Here is a 7,199-nt window from a genome sequence, read left to right as displayed (position 1 = left end):
CATATAGGCCCATTTCTACAAGTGTAAGGGGTTAATGATGTTCTGCCAAGTTATTTAGTAGTCATAATTACACTTGAATTTATCGTAAAACCCTGGCTGGTTGTTGGTTTTTCTGAGGCCTTCCTCCCTCCATCTGGAGCGTTTAGTCTGTCTGTAAATCAGCTGGCGTGGGTAAGAGGCTGACCTTTCCACTGTCCTGCGGCCCAGCCCATGGTCAGCACACAGCTAATGGCACCTGCCACTCATCCGGCCTCTGCCCTCGCTGCTGCCACTGGGGTAAGAAACTGTCACAAGTGTTAAAACGTAGTGGGCCGTGTGATCTAATGGTGAGATAGAAGGAAGAATGGCTAGGATAAGGCAGGGGAGGGAGGAAGGAGACCACACAGACATGGTTTCTGAATACCAGCATGATGGGCGTCACCCAGGGCTGATTGACAGCTGTACATCTGGGTTAGGACAGCCTGGATCCTGTCACACACAAATGGATGATGATGATGCTCAGTCTTGGACACACACAGAAGGTTTATATCACTCAATAAAAACAATGCGCAAGACTTCAGTTGCTACATTATTTAGTCAAATAATTATGATGAAAAAAATATGATAAACAGGATGTCTATTTTTTTATTTGAGGTTCAGATTTTTCTTCTCTCTTCTGATTTTTTTGGGTGGAATATTTAGTTAACACATTAAAGTGTGGCTCAACATATTTCTGTACATATTGAGTAACAACAGGGATATGTACTATAGGTCTGAGTGTGTGTGTAATGAAAGCCCTGTCTGATGTCCAGCCCCACCCTATTTACCTTTAATCAGAGTGACCCAGAGCCCTCCCAAAGTCCTCACACTGACACAACACTAGCAGTTGTGACAGCAGCCAGCCAGGAGAGAGGAGAGAGGAGAGAGAGCACTACCCCTGGGCTATCCTTGCACCTCCACTGACATTTAACTAAAAACCAATCTCCATGTCTATGAGTGGGGGCCCTTACCTGAGGGCTGCTGTGCTGTGCTGAGTACTGGATGAGCGTGTGGTGTATGAGAGAGAGAGAGAGTGTGTGTGTGTGTGTTGAGTGTGTGACTAAGTATATACAGTAGGGTGTGTGTTTATGCTTGTGTATAGCTCAAGTATATAAATGTGTATGCTTGTGTATAGCTCAAGTATATAAATGTGTATGCTTGTGTATAGCTCAAGTATATAAATGTGTATGCTTGTGTGTAGCTCAAGTATATAAATGTGTATGCTTGTGTATAGCTCAAGTATATAAATGTGTATGCTTGTGTATAGCTCAAGTATATAAATGTGTATGCTTGTGTATAGCTCAAGTATATAAATGTGTATGCTTGTGTGTAGCTCAAGTATATAAATGTGTATGCTTGTGTGTAGCTCAAGTATATAAATGTGTATGCTTGTGTATAGCTCAAGTATATAAATGTGTATGCTTGTGTGTAGCTCAAGTATATAAATGTGTATGCTTGTGTATAGCTCAAGTATATAAATGTGTATGCTTGTGTGTAGCTCAAGTATATAAATGTGTATGCTTGTGTATAGCTCAAGTATATAAATGTGTATGCTTGTGTATAGCTCAAGTATATAAATGTGTATGCTTGTGTGTAGCTCAAGTATATAAATGTGTATGCTTGTGTATAGCTCAAGTATATAAATGTGTATGCTTGTGTGTAGCTCAAGTATATAAATGTGTGTACTTGTGTATAGCTCAAGTATATAAATGTGTATGCTTGTGTATAGCTCAAGTATATAAATGTGTATGCTTGTGTATAGCTCAAGTATATTAATGTGTATGCTTGTGTATAGCTCAAGTATATAAATGTGTATGCTTGTGTGTAGCTCAAGTATATAAATGTGTATGCTTGTGTATAGCTCAAGTATATAAATGTGTATGCTTGTGTGTAGCTCAAGAATATAAATGTGTATGCTTGTGTATAGCTCAAGTATATAAATTTACATTTACATTTAAGTCATTTAGCAGACGCTCTTATCCAGAGCGACTTATGTGTATGCTTGTGTGTAGCTCAAGTATATAAATGTGTATGCTTGTGTATAGCTCAAGTATATAAATGTGTATGCTTGTGTATAGCTCAAGTATATAAATGTGTATGCTTGTGTGTAGCTCAAGTATATAAATGTGTATGCTTGTGTATAGCTCAAGTATATAAATGTGTATGCTTGTGTATAGCTCAAGTATATAAATGTGTATGCTTGTGTATAGCTCAAGTATATAAATGTGTATGCTTGTGTGTAGCTCAAGTATATAAATGTGTATGCTTGTGTGTAGCTCAAGTATATAAATGTGTATGCTTGTGTATAGCTCAAGTATATAAATGTGTATGCTTGTGTGTAGCTCAAGTATATAAATGTGTATGCTTGTGTATAGCTCAAGTATATAAATGTGTATGCTTGTGTATAGCTCAAGTATATAAATGTGTATGCTTGTGTATAGCTCAAGTATATAAATGTGTATGCTTGTGTATAGCTCAAGTATATAAATGTGTATGCTTGTGTGTAGCTCAAGTATATAAATGTGTATGCTTGTGTGTAGCTCAAGTATATAAATGTGTATGCTTGTGTATAGCTCAAGTATATAAATGTGTATGCTTGTGTGTAGCTCAAGTATATAAATGTGTATGCTTGTGTGTAGCTCAAGTATATAAATGTGTATGCTTGTGTATAGCTCAAGTATATAAATGTGTATGCTTGTGTGTAGCTCAAGTATATAAATGTGTATGCTTGTGTATAGCTCAAGTATATAAATGTGTATGCTTGTGTATAGCTCAAGTATATAAATGTGTGCACTTGCGCACGCTTTGTATGTGTGCACTACCTGGTATGTGTGTCCACGGGTCACTGTGAGGATGAGTCGGGGTAGCAAAGAGGATCCCTGCAACCAGAAGAGAGGTTAAGGTCCGACACACTGGGACATCAGCATCTCCATCTTATCAGCGTTGTAATAATTTGACGATAAAATAAAATAAATAATAAAAAAACACCATAATCCCAGCTCTCTGGAATTGGAAACTTATACAAGGGTTAGCGATTGGAGGTGGATGATGCCCTTGGGCTTCCACTGTGCATTGGCAGGGGCGAGAGAAAGAGTGAAAATGTCCTTCTGTTTGACATATTGCACATCATTTCGCCACTCTTTTACGGTTCTGCAATCTTTAGCATTTCACAGAAGGGTCTCCGAGTGCAGGTTAACTAGTAGCCAGGGGCTAAAAGAATTCTGTGTGACAAATGGGACAGTCAATTGGAATGGGGAAGTGGAAGGGGGGCAGGGCTGAGGAGGGGGTGGGGGTGTCCAGGGGAAATGGATGGAGTGGGCTGATCAGTGGTCTGTTGAAAAGGGGGGTGGAGGGGTGGAGCTGGAGGAGGGAGGGAGGTAGGGTTGAAAGAGTCAGATAAATCTCTCTGGTTTCATTGCTTTAACCAGGTAGGTAAAGAACATGGACGCTCTGTCAGGGTCGAAGGTCAATGTCTGGAGTTCTAAGGGGCATCGGGGGAACCAGGCAATGTGATTTTTTATGGCGCCCACTGCCCCCAACTGACACAGCCTGCCGACTGCACTATCAGGTCCTGGGCCTCACTGACTCTCTGGTGAAGATAGTAAACACACTAAGTATTATCCTGATTTCTAGTTTTTACCACCAGGTTTGGGAAGTAGCTGATTACGTCCTGTAACTATAATTATTTATGTTAACAGAAAACATATTGTAATCAGATTACAGATACTTTGGAAAAACTAGCTGATTACTTCTTGGATTACATTCAAATTCAGAAAGGGTGTTTGTGAAAAAATACATTTATGCCAACTTTCGAACCACAAGTCAGATACCACTAATACCTCTTCCAAGGGGAAAGTAATAAAAAAGTAAACAGATGACATAACTGATTACAATTTTGGACAGCTAGTAATTGGAACAAATTACATTTATAAAGTACCCAATACCAAACTCTGTTTACCAGCTAGACATATCATGTTTCATATATGTGTTATGCTGTTCTCATTGTAAATCATTTTTTTTGCTTTACTGAAGCACCCTATCCTCATCCTCCAACCTATTTCAAACAGGTAATACTGTTGCTGCATTTACCACAGAGCTGTAGAATTTAAACAAGTTGGATATCTTGTCCAAGTTCTCCAACCTTCCCGCTACCTCTGAGGTAAACATTTAGCTTTACAGTACACTCTTCTACATTCTCCTCACTCTCTCTTTTCTCTGTCAAGAAATAGCCATCAGCTCCACACAAGTTTTTCCAACTCCCTCATCCTCTCATTTTCCATCCGTCCCCATCCCTCCGTCCCCATATTCCTCCCTCCATCCCTCCCTCTGTCAGTGGCACAAATGCATTTGTTCAATACCTCCAGCAAACAGATTAGAGGCCTCTTATCAGAGACAGAGAGTACGTGATAATGGTTTTCACCAGATCCCTGCATTGTCACAGATTAAAATGGCCCCGGCTGGAGCGTATTAGTAATCTGTTTTTTCTGCTTCATTTTTTTTTTGTCTCTACTTGCCATTGGATTTCCTGTCCAATCTATTGTCACAGGACCCTAAAGATACAAGGAGAAGTCCGTTTCAATCTGATAGGTGATTGTTTTTCCCCTCTCCCTGTTGCTGATTCCCTGGTCTGCCATCGATCGTGGCTTCGCCCGCCTGTTTGTCACCTTGGTGTGTGTGTGTGCGTGTGTGTGTGTGTGTGTGTGTGCATGCGCGTGCCTATCTGTATGTGTTTGTGAGTGTGTCTTAGAGCTCACCTCCCACACTTCCTTTAAACTTGATCCACAGTGATTGATCTTGGGGTCCACTGAACAAAGGCAGACAAGTGAGCCTGAGGACAGACACAATGTGGCGTGCCACGCACCCACTGACGCTCAATTACCAGGGTTACCCGCTCTGAGACTACACCTCCCAATGGGCACCAAGGCCCCAGAACCAATGGTGGCTGGTGGCACTTTAAATCGGAGGATAGGCTCATAGTAATGGCTTGAACCGAATGAAAGGAATGGTATCAAACACATCACATGGTTTCCATGTGTTTGCTACCATTCCATTCTTTCCCTTCCAGCCATTAGTATGAGCTGTCCTCTCCTCACCAGCCTCCTCTGTCCAGAGCCCACAACTCAACAGGTTCCCTACTACAGATGGTACACTATATTTTTCCCAACACGCTAATTTGCATCCAACCACAGAGAATGTATAATAATCCTTCATACCTTTGTGATTTAAACCTGTCTGGTTTTTCATTGAATCTATTTTCTGCCGCCTGTGTAGCAGGATCCAGTGGAGCTGGTCTCTAACTAGAATAACAGAGCCATAACAGCCTAGTTATGCCTCTGCAGCAGTGATTAATGAGCAGGATGCAAGCTTAATGTTTTCCCTGTAAAGCCCTGGGCAATGAGAATCAAGTCAATAATTGTCGTGAGGATGGTACATTTCTTTACAACAAGCGCTTGTCGTTTTATCAGTGGGGCAGATCATTCTCATTAGGGACGTGTGTGTGTGCAGAGAGATATGGTGCTCCAAGAGAAAGGATCAAAACAGGAATAGTTTGGAGCTGCTACCTGGCATTACTGTACCTTACTTTCAGCTCAGTTCACTGATATGGGGCTGGTCTCAGAGGTGTTCTGACAGGACGTGAAGACCTAAGCCCCCTAGTTCTTCACTGACGATACGGTAGTGTATAATGTGTTATCCTCCAACATCTACCTTTGTCTTCAGACTGACTGCCTGACCCTCATTATTCTGGAGCCCTCTGCCGGTGTTCTATCCCAGGTCCAAGGGTGTTCTCTCTCTCTCTCCCCGTCTCTCTCTCCCAATCTCTCACTCCCCATCTCTCTCTCCCCGCCTCTCTTTTCCCGTCTCTCTCTCTCTCTCCCTCTCTCTCTCTCCCCCCGTCTCGGCCTATCCTGGCCTATGCATGGGAGCCCATTAGCAGGCCAGTCCTAACCCTGTGAACACCTCAGCCATCCCTATCCTCTCCCTGTCCCTGTCGATGGCAGGAATTTACTGCATGCAAATAGGACCCAGCCAGCGCCTGCCTGCTGAGGGTGTGTGATGAGATATCCATATTTAATGAGACGGAATGAAACGTGGGCGAAGGCGAGGAGGGTGGAGGAAGTGCATCAGACCACCGTCACTTTCCTCACACACACACACACACACACACACACACACACACACACACACACACACACACACACACACACACACACACCATCACCCCCATCGGCTGTTTTTATGGACTTGTCCCTTACAAGGCATTAAATGTCAATGCTGTTGTTAATCCCACTACAGCTGGACTAATGAGAAGCCATACTCGTGTCTGTGTCGTTGTGTGTGTGTGTGTGTGTGTGTGTGTGTGTGTGTGTGTGTGTGTGTGTGTGTGTGTGTGTGTGTGTGTGTGTGTGTGTGTGTGTGTGTGTGTGTGTGTGTGGGGGGGGTAAACCTGTGTAGAGTGGGGTGGGGGGTGAAGAGAAGAGAATGCCATGGCAGGCTGTTTTTGATGGCAGAAGTTCTATTGTGTGCCCCAAGGGTCTTCTAGCAGTCATGTTTTCCCTGTGTAGTGACAGTGATAATGTGGCTGGGTCGTTTAGCCACGCAGGTTCATCCTAATGAAAGCCTCCCACAGGAACAGGACTGTGCTGCTCTACACTGCTGTAGAGGTTATCTCTCATTCTGCTGTACAATCACACTGCTTTAATCAACGGGCTGCACTGCCAGGAGCACACACACATCAAATGCTGGCACACACACTCGCAAACTTACACACTTAGGACTGCCTGATATACTAGGGAACTTTACCATGTAGCTGCAACACACACAACACTCCTTGATCTCTGTCTCCTGCCTCTGAGACCAACCCTGTCCTCCTCCTGCCCTGAGGGGAGAGCACAATCATTTTACATAGAGATGAAAGGATGGATGCCTGTTAGGAGCACTGTGTCAGACTGGGGCAGGATGTGTTGCGCTACTTTAGCTCACTGACTGTCACCGCTGTTGGGAAACCACTGCAGTAGACACCCTATTTACAGTGTCCTTAGGATGGGGACAGGGAAGGAGAGGAATAGGGATTGGGTCAGCGTAGGAGCTGCCAAACAAGCTAGTATTAGAGCTCAAATTAAACCTAACGACTGGAATATGATTTTGGCTGGGAGTTTATCTTTTTATACCTATAGTATATG

This window comes from Oncorhynchus nerka, linkage group LG20, assembly GCF_034236695.1.
Source record: "Oncorhynchus nerka isolate Pitt River linkage group LG20, Oner_Uvic_2.0, whole genome shotgun sequence".
In the NCBI taxonomy this organism is placed as follows: domain Eukaryota; kingdom Metazoa; phylum Chordata; class Actinopteri; order Salmoniformes; family Salmonidae; genus Oncorhynchus; species Oncorhynchus nerka.
The sequence above is the reverse complement of the archived record's forward strand: the minus strand, read 5'-3'. Positions refer to the sequence as shown.